This window comes from Stegodyphus dumicola, chromosome 1, assembly GCF_044657685.1.
Source record: "Stegodyphus dumicola isolate Sdum_Otavi_A_Nest chromosome 1, ASM4465768v1".
Lineage (NCBI taxonomy): Eukaryota > Metazoa > Arthropoda > Arachnida > Araneae > Eresidae > Stegodyphus > Stegodyphus dumicola.
The window spans coordinates 91,424,058-91,437,846 of record NC_140768.1 but is presented as its reverse complement, the minus strand read 5'-3'; the positions used below and the strand labels follow the sequence as shown (position 1 = coordinate 91,437,846).

Here is a 13,789-nt window from a genome sequence, read left to right as displayed (position 1 = left end):
GAGTTAAATCATCACAAAGAATAATATTTCAATTGTAAAAGGAAAAATTAAAACATGTAATTATTGTCATTGATCGGAAATTAGTTGACTTTTCAAGGGGAACAAACCAACTCCCGTTCAATGAACAATAATTGATAAAAATACGTAAATATGAAAGTGTTTCGTCTTTACTCGAGTTATAAGTTAAAGCCAAATCGGCAATTCTAGTCAGGCCAAATATTTCCGCGAATAATTGCTACTCAAAGAACTTATTCTCATGAAGCATTTTAGTCAATTCAATTTGGAGTAAAAATCAATTACTGTAGAGAAATCCTGTAAAACTCGAGTAACCGTCCCCGACACTATCATCTTTATGTATTTGAGTACTATATTATTATTAGTAGTAGAAATTAAACATTGGAAATTGTCATTATGAAATCGAATTCAAAGTAAAGTTGAAATAAACATAGAAGATTATAAAAAAGATAAATAATGCAAACTTTGTAAAAACAAATCAAAGAAAACATAAAAATAATATAAAAATAATATAGAAAATAATATAAATAAGATAGTGAATGTACATGAAGATATAATATAGTATATGTATATATGTATATATGTATATATATATATGTATATATGTATATATATATGTATATATGTATATATATAATATGACCATATTTGCACAAATATGTCGAATTAAAAGTTTTAATTGAAATATATACCTGAATGCTTTTACTACAATCTTTATTACTTTATTTTAAGAGTAAAATATATCAATGGCAGAACAGCTTTCACTGTCGGAAACTCAGATAAAAGCTTGGATATTATTATCTCCGATTTAAAATTTAAAAAAGTCATTTTAATATTCCAAAATACAAACATCTCGAATGATCGAGCACGTCATCGTAACAACCATCATATAAAATTTCTGCTTACATCATTAAACCGAAAAATCTAATAAATGGTAGCGAACATAACGTATGCGTGTCTAGATAATTCTGTATTACAAATTATTCATTGTTGTGTGATCTTCTATGTGAGTAAGAGACAATGTTAATAAGAAAAGACTTGGTACAAGAAACCTGAATCCCATTTGCAATGAAAAGAGAGGTTGTAAGAATTTTTTATAAATCGTTTCCAACAATTAGAAGAGTATGCTCTCATACACGTGACACAAGTTCTCCTTAACTGTACTTGAATGAATAACCCTCACGCACAGTTTCGTGAATAATTTCATTAAAAAGGGCTTATCATCAAACTTCGACATGACGTTGCGAAACATATGTTAAAGATAAAAAATAAAGCAGATGGTCTTTCAAAGCCGATCGCATATTTCAAAATAAGATAGACAAAATGAAAAGGGAAATTGGAACCTGCAAGTTTTATATTTATCTTTCTTGTTTAATCAAAACTTATACCGACTATTGGAACTGATAAAATTAAATCTTGTTTCGGAATAAAATTTAAACTCAGTTTATACAGTCATTAAGTTTATCAGAGCAGGAAACATGAAAAATGAGCAAAGCTTATGCTAGGATTCCAACACCGAACTACCCAAATTCTAACCGAAGGTACTTCAAATTACACCAGAAAAGCACACATTAAAGAAGGTAAAACATATCTTATCCTTTCTCTCCCTTAATGAGCAAACTGGAAGTTGGGGTTCCAATTACCAAATTCTGTTGTTGACGAATTATCGTCTCCCATACTTTAACTCGAGCTCCACCATAAAGTCATTGGAATTGTCAAAGTAGGAAATATGAAAAATGAGAGATGTCCTCGCCGGATTCTAACTTCGGACCTTCCTATCACTAGCCGCTCTTACTTCCAATTACACCACGAAGACACGTGGTAACGAAATACCTCATAAACAACCTCCAAAGATTATTCCTAAATTTAAGTTTGAATGTAAACTTCTGCAAAAAAAGTCAAAACACAAACTGTGTTATCCTTTTAATGAAATTTACAAAGAAATGTGTATAGAAGCTTACTATTTAGTATTTTGCAAAATCATTTCATTAGAAACGACATGTATTTCCATTCCTGCTGTGGATATACTAACATCCGTGAATTTTTGCAATCAACCTATTAAAATTTCTTGGAAATTTTATTTAATGAACCCATGGCTAATATGACAAATGTTGCTACAATAAACAGCAGATAAATTTCAAATGATTATCTTATCTAGCATTGAGGAAAGTACTATAATCTTGATGAATGGTAGTGATGGTTGTGAAATTTGTAGGCTGATAGCCTTAGGAAGCCATAAGACGCCAGACGCTTATCAGAAATATTCTATTTTTGTAAAACCACATAAATCTCATAAAAGAAAGTAAAATAACGTATCGATAAGCCAGTAAAATAACGTATCGATAATATTTTATTTACGTTGGGATGAGAATACTGTTGCGTGTGTATGGGTTCGCAATAGATTGGATGCCCACAGTGTAAGGATCTTAAATTTTACTAAGGTTTATTTTATTTTAAAACTTTACTATCATTTTTTATTTCCCACTTCCGGCCATAATAAACGCCTGAATATGTTTTATGCAAATTGTACCTTGGGTTAACGCCCAAGTATTTCAGTTGTGGCGTTTCGCCAAGAGCAGAGTTAGATCGTTAGAAAATGAGCCGCCTTGCCACTGCAATTTCATACGTGTTTTTCATTTAGCTGCTGTCCGCCTTTAAGGCCAGAGGTTTAGTTCTCTCGATCTTTAAAACGTATTGTAGTTTCGGCAGTTTGCGTACTACATACGTAATTATTTAAAAAGCCAGTCTTAGCGTTAGTCAATTGTGTAAAGCACTCAAAGTTAACTCTTACTTTTAATTAGTAATTTTTATATTTTTACGTTCAGACCACAAGTGGTTGGTCTTTGTATCCCGAAGTGCAGGAGCACCTGTAATATCGTGGACAATGAAGGGTAAAGTTAACCCTTCCTGCTTGTGTCGTCCATTCCACACATCTTTGAACATAGCTTGAGTAAGCTCCTTGTTCCTATTCAGGATACGACATGTTCCCGGATAAAATTTATTTTAACAAAAAGAACAGTTCACAGTTCTTGAGCTTTCCACAATACTCCTACAGCTCTTCAGAGTATGTAGAGCACAGTCAGTAATTACACTTCAAACTACTATGAACTTTAAACACAATTGCAATGTATAGCAAATCTGAAGAGCAAAGCTCACACGGATGTATCTCAACACAGCGAACTAACGCTGAACTAAAGTAGATGCTCTATCCGATGTTATACAGTTTTCACTCGGCAAGGAAATCTCTAGTAGATTCCATTTCTCGAAATTGCCAGAAGGCATACAGTGTTAAAGTTACATCCAAGGATCGAGTACGGTTAAAGTTGTATAATTAGATCAATTATGGTGATTGAATTACAATGCCCAACGTGGACTGACTAAAATGTCGCCATGTTTTGGGACTTTTGAAGATTTTTTTGCAAAACTTTGTAGCCAAAACCACCGTCAGCTTGGCGATATCTCCCCAATTTAGCAAATAGCTATTTAGTCAATGTTAAATAGACTTGTCCCTGTATTCTTAATTTTCCGGTAAAAAAGTGCTTCTTTAAATTTTCATGTTAGAGTATACCAAAGCAATAGCACAGTTTCACATATAATTTCACTAAAATGATTTACATAAAAATTAGCAACAATACGAATGAAGCTCATAAACGTGAATTCACATAAAGCAACAAGTAAAATCATAAAACAGGAAGCACATGAAAATACTTAGTAATAAAATCCAGAGAACGCATAAAATCACTAAGTTAATAATAAAAACCTCTCTTTCTTTGATATTGAAATTAATAAGAATTCATTTTTGTTTTTGAACTAAACATTCTACTAACTCACAACTACTAAAATGTTACTACTGAAGACCTTTAAAATACGGATACTCTAAGCATGACGTACTAACAAGTAAGCAAAGAACACATACATAGAATACAGGACTTCACCCTCGGCTTTTTGAAGATAACTGTATGCAACCCAAGAGTATCTTGATATTAAAGGGCGAGTTAAAAGAACTTCTTTACGTTTTCTAATAACATTCCTATATTCCACTTACTTCTGGCTTTATGGTTCTCAGTTTATTATTTACTTGCAGGTCCCTTGAAATTTATTTAAGTGTTTGACCTTTGACAGTTTTTACAGCGTCAAGAACGACAATTCTTGTAGGCACTTCAAGAGTAAACGTATATACGGTGTCTGGTAACACTTTTTCCTATTACGTTTCCAGAAACCCAGGAATAAAGGATCTCAAACCCAGGGTTCCCATGAGTTTAGCTTTAAAACTTCGATAACTACGATATTCTGTATGTCAAAAAAGGCTTTTAAAAACTTTTAACACTCAAAACAAACCAGGATAAACTATGAACTTTCTCTTGCATAGCCATTTCTCTTGCACCTCTTCATTCTTTGCATGACTACAAAAGCACAGTTAGAAGCAGTTAATTCGGAAGTAAGTACAAAACAACATGACGCAATCGTCTTCTTTCCATATGACTTTCGGCTCACCAGCGGAAGAGTGGTAAAGTCGCTGAACACAAGTAGTTTGGTCCGGATCAAATCCTGGCTGCATGGGCGTTTTCATGATTTTCCCCATGTGTAACGTGTATACGAGCCACACGCGCAATGAAGTAGATTATGTGCAAAATCAAGGAGATTTTGTCTGTAATTGAAAGAATGTGAAAAGGTCACTGAAACTAAGGCCTCATCTGAGTTCCATATCAATTAAACCAGCAAAGAAACAAGCCATCTCTTTTAAGCATTTGGAAATGGGACATAATGACTTTACTGATGTAAAGAATCTCACAGACCAGACATTTTAAAATTTTATTGTAAATACCAAGAATGGCACTGTACACTTCAGCAACCGGTTTTGTTCTAAAAGTAGAAAAAAACAACCACTAGATTATTTCTTATATAAGACTTCTTTTAAAGAAACAAATTTTAAAACTGCCAGTGTGGTTTCCTTCATCCGAGAAAACGTTTGCAGTCCTTTCAGGGACTAATATTGAAAAAAAAAAAACCTTAAAACATACCTCTTGCAATATCCAAGAAAGCATTTGAAGATTTACAAAGTTTAACCGCCAGCAGTGTGTACGGTTACTATTATTTTGCATTAAAATGTTATTTATGATTTCAGCTTTTATTATCACTTCATCTTTCAATACCGTCACTAGAATGCAAATGATGTAGAGAGTATTTAAGCTGAAGTTTTGGGATTGATTGATAGAGCGTGTTTCTGCCTGACGAGACCACGTCACTAAACTTCGCAAGTTCCGATAAAATTGAAATTATTCGTGTTTGCGTTGTAGCTGCCGCCATTTAGATTGTTACGCCGGTGATAAGTGATAAGCCAACTTAGTTTAAAACTAAATTGTGTAGTCTTTGACTACTAGATTAAGTTTTGATATGAATTGGGCTGTTACCTTAAGTTACATGGCCACAAATATTAATTGATCTTATCAAGCATCAGAAGTGAGTTTTACTTTGAAGTTTTGATTTAATAAAAAGGCTTGTTTTAAACTTTTTCAAGATTTTGTCTTTTAGTTTAGACACAACGATATTTCGCTTAACGCTCATTAAAAATTTGATATTAGTTTATGTTCCCATAGGAAGTGAAATTCTATAGATGCAGTACCAATCTGTTATTCAGAATTTTACAGCTATCCCAACATTAAATCATAAAAGTGAGTTCTATTTTGAAACTTAAGTAAACATAGGTTACCCTTGAGACATGTTCTCTTGCCTTTATATTTTAATTTACGATGTAACCCTGAAACAACAAGAATTCGATTTTATAATATTGTAATACCTGTCATCATGCTTATGCATTATTAATTAAAATTTAAAATAGTGGTCATTTTATTATTTACTTATTTATTACAGCCACCTAACAAGAGGCCACCATTGCCTCCTATGGAAGGACGGAGTGCACTGTCTCCGGGACTCGAACCCGAGCCCTTCGATACAACAGTCGACTACCCCTAAGTAATTCTCGACAGCAGTCTCTAAAATATATTTTCTGCAATGTCTGCGTCGTGGTAAGGTTTGATTAAATGCGCTCGTGGTATCAACTCAATAAATCTACAGCTGTCCATTTTATTCTTTTCATTTAGCTGAAAAAGCTCCCAAGACTGAAATTAAAGTTACAGGTAATCCAAGAGGTAAATCATGTTTCATTTGTATTCAAACGTTTTAGTATATTCCATATAAATATTTAAAATTAAGCCGTCATTTACATATATACCATGTAAATGTTAAAAAGGGAGCTGTTATGTGATTCTTTCCCAGATAAATGTCATAAAGCAATACTAGGAAAGTTTCTTCATTGAACCTTTCGTACTATACCAGCTGACTTCATTTTCTCTTTTTCTCAAAACATTAGCTTTGTTTTAAGCATTATTTCGTACTTGTATGTTTTCAAAGAACTGAAATATTTGCATTTTTCAAAATCTTGATGCGTAAATAAAGGTTATTTTTTAAGTAAGGTACATTTTGCAATAAAATTGGAGCAAGTAATCTTCAGATAATCTGGTGATTAATCTTCGCAGTTTCATGTGTTTTACTTTTAAGAACTGGATGACTGACCTCATTTGGCAGTCGGCGGGGTACCGGATTTTCTGAAATACTTTAACCTAACTCTATGAAGCGTACAGATGCAAGAAGCCTACACGTGCACTCTTCGTCATTTAAAAAAGAAAAAAGAATATTCACAAAAGAATTTAAAAAACAGTCTACGTATCTCCTTATCTTTCAGTGTACAAAATCGGTGTTTACACATGAAGATGCAATATTCACCGCAAAACAGAAAGAAAAAGGGAAACATAATAACAAAAAGCATATATAAAGTCAAAACGTTGAAAGTCATCTAGTCACATGCTACCTAATACTTTTCCGCTTGGATGCACCTTTCATATTTATTCCACGATAAGAGTTGACAAGCTCTTCCTTTTCATTTTTAGAATGCTCTTTTTTAGATCGAATTGCATAAAATTCGACCTGAAACTCTTCTTCGTACTTCTGAGAACGATACTCCAGTTGTTTCCCTACACGATACCTTCCTCTTGAAATATATTCAGAAAATGAATTGTTACGGTAAAATATAATCAATTTCTACCCTGAAATCTTGGATGTGAAAAAGAAAGAATCTAAGAACAAAAGCAAACTCTATCATTCGAATACTTTAATAAAAGCTAGCGTTTTATTTTCATATTCAATCTGAGTTATCTGACAGATTGATTTTTCAAAATGCGTATTACAGAGTATGAATATGTTTTCATGAAAGCGAATATGATATAGTTTTTTGCCCTAAAACTGATATATCATGTGGCAGATTTATTACTTTTGTCCCTCTTCTGATGGCTCAGCCAGACATGTTCAATTTCCTGTGGACATTTGGGAGTTTGCAATTTCATGATTCACATAAATTTCGGTAATACTCCATCGGAACTAGACATTTAGATTTGATTCACATATATGAAAGGGAAAAGTGAAATTTAATATTGCGAATGCTTCATCGATGCTTTATTTAGCTCGTCTTTTGAATGTGGAATTCTTACTGGAGTTTAAATATATATAATATATTTCATTTATTATTAAAGGAATTAGTTTATCAAGGACATTAAAAAGAAATTCTGCGATCGAACATATGCCTCATGTTCTTTAACAGGAAATTTTAAGGCTCTTTTTGTTCGACCAATGTAATTTAAACCACATTCGCAAGAAATCCTATAAATACCCCTGGAATTCATATCCGGAGTGGATTCCTTAAGCATGGAACTAGGAATCTTTTTGATAGGAGAGAAAAAACCCGAAAGTTAAAACTCTGCATAATGCGTGCAGTTTTATAGCTAATTGAAAGAAAAAAAGGAATGACAACAGAATTCCTATAATCACCTAAACAGTATTGTGTTTTTTGATGTGTTCCGATGAGAATTTTTTAACTGTACGGTTTATTATGCTGGGTGAAAAGCCCTACAATAGCAACAGCTTTTAAATAATTTAGCTCTTAAACAAGAGTTGATTTGGAGGAGCAAACTTGAAATGCACGGAAAACAAAGAAATAAAGTACAGCTAGCTTCTCTTTCGTTGGATGACATAATCTGAAGTGTGGTGGAAGGCAAACCGATGAAGGTTTACGGTAAACAGTAGTACTGAAATCAGATATATTACGTGTGACCACAATGTCGAGTAACGGAAGAGAATTGGATGTCTCAAGTTCAAAAGTGAACTGAATAGCAGGATCAATGGAAATTATTATTGAAAAAACATTATTTAAATCATTTTCATTACCATCAAACAGGGTAAATGTAATGTCTACGTAACGAAACCAAACTGGAAAGTTTAAAGTTTCAAATAATTTAGATTCAAAATAATGCATGTAGATATCAGCAAGGATCATACTAAGAGGGCTTCTAATGGCTAATCACTCAGTTTGCTTGTAATACGTATTTTGGAAAACAAAATCTGTTTGTTTCAAACAGAGTTGAGTAAGTGAAATTAGTTCATCAATTTCTATGCAGGAGAAATGAAATTCACGAAGTATAGTTTTTAGACATCTTAATGCACCTTCCACTGGAACACTAGCAAATAATGATTTAACATTATAAGAAACCATGAGGAAATTTTGGGGAGAAATACTTTTAACTTTTTTACAAACTATTTAATTTTTATGGTGTAAGTGTTATTTAATAAAGTTGATAATCTAGAAAATAAGTACGAGCTAACAGATACGACGTACTGCCTAAATTTGATAAAATAGGGCGGTAAGAAATACCACTTTTATGAATTTTGGGAAGAGCATATAATCTGGCACAATTCGCAACAGATGGGATAAGCAATCGTTTTAAGTGGGTCGGAAGGATTTATGAAGATTTGATCGCAGTTTTTATTTTTGAGAGGTCCGAAGGTGAAGGGTCTTTCTTGATCGGAATATATGGTCCTCCGTTTAAGAGTTTAGTGACACTATAAATGTAAGTGTTCCTGTCCATGACGACTATCTGGCCACCTTTGTCAGCCTTTGAAATGCTGGGTTGGAATGAATTTCGCGCTTCTTTCACTTGTATTTAGGTTTGGCTTCAAAGGTTTATTGTTCAGTTTCTCACATCATGGGCGATAACATGTCTAATCATTTCTTTCTGTGTGTCTGAAACTTTACTGAATTTGAAAGCTTTTTCGATAGGAGCCACAATCGAAAGTTTTGAAGTTTGTGAGAAGTTAAAGTTATATTTCAGAATTTTCTTATGTTCTTCTGCTAAATTAACACTAGAAATATTAACTATTCGCTTAATATTTACAATGAGAAAATTTTTTGAACTACTTAAATTGGAAGACTGGGAAAGAAGATTTTGGAATTTAAATGCAAGTGTGTTCTTATGACGGTTAACTACATTCTCAGTTCTGAACCAGGACTTTTGTTCAATAGCAGTGAATTTTGGATATGAGTTAGCAAGTTCCAAATGAAGCTTATATAGCTCAAGTTCAATTTTGATAACTGTTGCTGTGTAATTCTTATAATGGAACAAAGCAAGGCTAGTTTGCAATTTAAGAGAATTTTTGAAACACGATAGGAAGATTTTTGATTACATTTAATCTGAATTAAATTGGGGATGAACATTTAAGTTTACACTTAAGTAAAAAATCAAGGTGATTCATGAATTTCTGTCGTTTTAGGCGCAATTTTGTGAACCGATTAAACGGAAGCCCTCTTAGTCCAATCCTTGCAGATATCTACAAGCATTATTTTGAATATAAATTATTCGAAACCTTAAACTTTCCAGTTCCGTTATGTAGACGATGCATTTACTCTGTTTGATGGTAATGAAAATTATTTAAATAATGTAAATAATTTCATTGGTCCTGCTATTCAGTTCATTTTTGAACATGATACATCCAATTCTCTCCCGTTCCTCGACCTTGTGGACACATGTACCATATCTGACTTCAGTACTACTGTTTACCGGAAACCTTTATCAGTTTACCTTCTACCATACTTCAAATCAAGTCATCCGACGAAACAGGAGTTAGCTTCCTTTTATTTCTTTGTTTTCCGTGCACTTCAAGTTTTCTCCTCCAAATCAGCTCTTGATAATAAACTAAATCATTTGAAAGCAGTTGCTATAGACAGGGGCTTTTGAGCCCACATTATTAACCGTGAAGTTAAAAACTTTTCATCGGAACACATCAAAAGGTACAATTCTTTTTTTGGGTGATTATAGTAATTCTGTTGTCATTCCTTTCTTTCCTTCAATTAGTTATAAAATTGCACGTATTTTACAGAAATTAACTTTTGGGTTGTTTTCTCTCCTATCAATAAAATTCCTAGTTCCATACTTAAGAATTCCATTACGGATATGAATTCCTGGGGTATTTACAGGATTCCTTGCCAATGTGGTTTAATTTACATTGGTCAAACAAAAAGAGCCTTAAAATGTCGTGTTAAAGAACATGAGGCATATGTTGGGAAAAAGGAAACACAGAAATCCACTGTTGCTCAGCATTGTTGGAATGAAAATCACACTTTCCATTTTTCTGCAGTCAAAACTACTCAGAAAACGTCCTCCATTGCTGAATTAGTCTTTTTACAAGAGTTTCAGATCCAAAAAATCATTTCTTTTCTAGTTAATGACCCCGATTGCAATCCATCCTTACCTTCGGCCTTTAAAGAAATTTTGTTTCAGTTTTTCTTGTTTCATAAATAGATGGCGCCGGTAGCTTAACTTCTGTCCAACTTTTCTTATCTTATCTCTATCGTTATCTTATCTTTCTTCATCCCTTATTTGGTTCATTTGTACTTAGCAGCCGAAGAAGTTAGTTTAAAAACTATCGAAACTAGTACTGCAAAATTTTTTAAAAAATTTACGCCGAATTCTTAATTTTGGACATTGTTTTTGATTGTTATTCAGCGTGATATTTAAACTAAACCAAAACTTATGGTCTGAAACGTAAAACTAAACGTAATAACGAAAACTTGTAATGTTCCACCCTAGAATTTACAGCTTAATGTGAGGAAACTTAAGAACTGGTAAGAGAATAATCGCTTAGTTCAGAAAGATAGAAACTTAAACGTACGAAGTGTTAATCGCCCTTTATTATTCAAAATAAATTTAACAATTGAATCCTTCTTCGAATTTATGGCAAAGCCTCCACTTGCGTTTAAACTCAGGAATACTAAGAAATAAAATTTAACTAAACTAAAAGGATATAGCCGAAGCTATCAAAATTCTACAAGAGTTGGCCTCTTAATGCTAACTAAACGGCGAAGCTATCAAGGGCCTGAAATACGTCCGAGCATACAAATAGGTTTAGAGACAGTAGCCTAAAAGGCGAAAGCGTGCTGGTCAGAATATCTGGTTCTCTAAGGAAGTCAGTAGAACATCAACTTTAAATAGTTGCTCTTACTTCGTTTGCATTTAACCGCGATTCTGAAAACACGTTCTGACAGGAAATTGTAAGGTGAAATTAATAAGGATAGGAAAGTGACTTTAACTCAAAATTAACTGTTAAAACTTAGGATAAACCTTGCAAACTAATTAAATTAAATAAGAGCTAAACTCAAATATTTTTACAAAGACTAGTAGAGCGAAGATTGGCCTTTTAATCTTTGCGTATGTAGTACGCAGAATACGGGAAAACTACAATATGCCTTCAGTATCAAGAGGACTAAATTCTGGCCTTAAAGGCGGACTGCAACTGACTGAAAAGCGCGCTTGAGATAAGGTAGGGAGAAATAGCTCTAACTCCTTCTTGGCTAAAAGCCACAACTTAACAGTTTGCAAGCTCAATTTGCATAACTAAAAATAACCACGTTTATTCTGGTCGGAAGTAGAAAATAAAAGAAGACAGCAAAGTTTTAAAATAAAATAAACGATAGTAAAACTTATAATCCTTACAGAGGTACATGCAATAAAAGCCCTTTTTAACAATTCTGCTAATTTAATTTTTACAGTGATCAGACACGTCATCTGTGTAATGTCTTTCAGGACCTAAACTCAATCGGAATTTAACTGAGGCCGGGTCCGGTAATTTTCAGTTTCCGAGCGAAATTATATTTTCAGCCGGAGAGTACTGGACTCTAAGCAATACAGGCTCCGATATTTTATATAACTTTCTAGCACTATAATGAGAAAATTCTGTTATTAATACAATTTTTTGAGTACGTAGTGAAATTGATTTTGATATTTAATTAAAGTAATGCAGGCAAGAGGTAAAACCAAATTAAAATCTAGATAACATAGGCGAGCAAAGTTAGGGAACTAAAAAAAAGAATAATGAACACTTAACTGAAACTTAGGTTACACAGGACATAAAACTTAAGGTAGGTTACAAAGCAGGAAAAGATAAGGAAAACTTAAATAAAAGGCCGAAGATACAGACAAGTGGCAAAATTTCATTGAAAATTCTATTACAAAGATAGAGAACAATGTGACAAAAACAAAATTAAAACTTAGGTTATAAAAATAAAATCTAATTAAAATATACTCTAAAAAGGTAGTGAATTAAAAGGTAAGGGAAACGTAAATGTGGGAATTCAAATCAAAAGCTAAACTAAAGGTTACTAAAAGCTGTACTTACAGCGCAACTGAAATTAACAGCCGTCAACCACTTCTACCTGAGGAAAATCAATAACTGAAATATTCACACTCATGCATCAAGAATTTAATTTTGAACGATTAACAAGACTCGTGGGCTTGCTCTGATCTCAGACAAAAGAGTTAAGTCAACAACCACAATAACAACGATTAAAGGAATTCGGTGTTTGAAGCTATTGTACACTCTTAAGTATCTGCCGCACTAACGAATATAAATATCACACACACAAAAACGAGAGCAAACCGCTGCAGGTGGGCAACTCCCAAGTTAAATAGTCTACTCGTGGTTTGCCACAACTCGCTCTCTAAACTAGAAATTCGTAGGATGTTTAAACTCAATCTAATTTGCATGTCTTTGAGGTTGACCGAAGAAAAAAGAATACACAAGAAAAAATTAAGGAAAAAAAAACTTTTAGCTAAATTAAACCTTTCAAATACAACAATTTTTTCTTAATTTTCGTTGCAAAAATTCCAGCGTTTCAGAAATTTATGCAAATCACAGTTACGTGAGAAAACCTTTAATGTTGAAGTTTCTTAACAGCAATTTATACTGAATTATGCCGGGTAACTTAATTAAGCAGGTTTTAGCTGCCATTGGAGCGTTTCTTCGATGCTAGCGACGACTGACCTTTACAAGTCTTTCTATTTGAGCAAAGTAACCTAGAGAGCTTTCAAATGTCTCTTCAATTAGTAGTCAGAATTATGTGAAATTATCATATTTCCCTGTATGTGTTCTCCAGCCATAAGTGGTTAACATGTCCAGCTGTCAGCTGGGGGATCAATGGTTGGAATTCCGGCGAAGGTACAAAACATTTCACATCTTCATTCTCTGAAAAACATAATAATCAGTCTAGTGAAATACGAACAATGAAAATTGACGATAATTCGCTACCACTTGTATTTGGTACACTGTATTTCAAGCCTTTCCCCAGTCACACATTAACTGAGAAGAGAATATGAAAAGGATTAACGGATTCCCTCCGTATGCTCGCTCGCAGTGTTACGTGTTTAGCACGTCTGGCTAGTAGGCACTTTCGGCTAGAAACTGTACTGTTTCCCTCCCAGTTCCAATTTTCAAACTTTTTTTTTATGATGCATTTTTTTCTTTCTTTTGTGCTCGTTTGACTGCAATTTCTGCGTTACACAAACTTTTAATTACAATTTATCTTGATATTTACGTACCCTGAGGTAAATGATGA

The 13,789-nt window shown here is 33.3% G+C and overlaps 1 long non-coding RNA gene across 1 annotated transcript in view; it reads right to left on the bottom strand.

The window, feature by feature from the left end:
• LOC118191446 (uncharacterized) overlaps positions 1-12,841 on the bottom strand; it is a 44,837-nt gene extending 31,996 nt beyond the window's left edge. Inside the window, exon 1 of the long non-coding RNA XR_004758597.2 lies at positions 12,574-12,841. This is a non-coding gene — a long non-coding RNA (uncharacterized LOC118191446). The remainder of the gene's footprint in view (positions 1-12,573) is intronic.
• Positions 12,842-13,789: the final 948 nt, after the last annotated feature.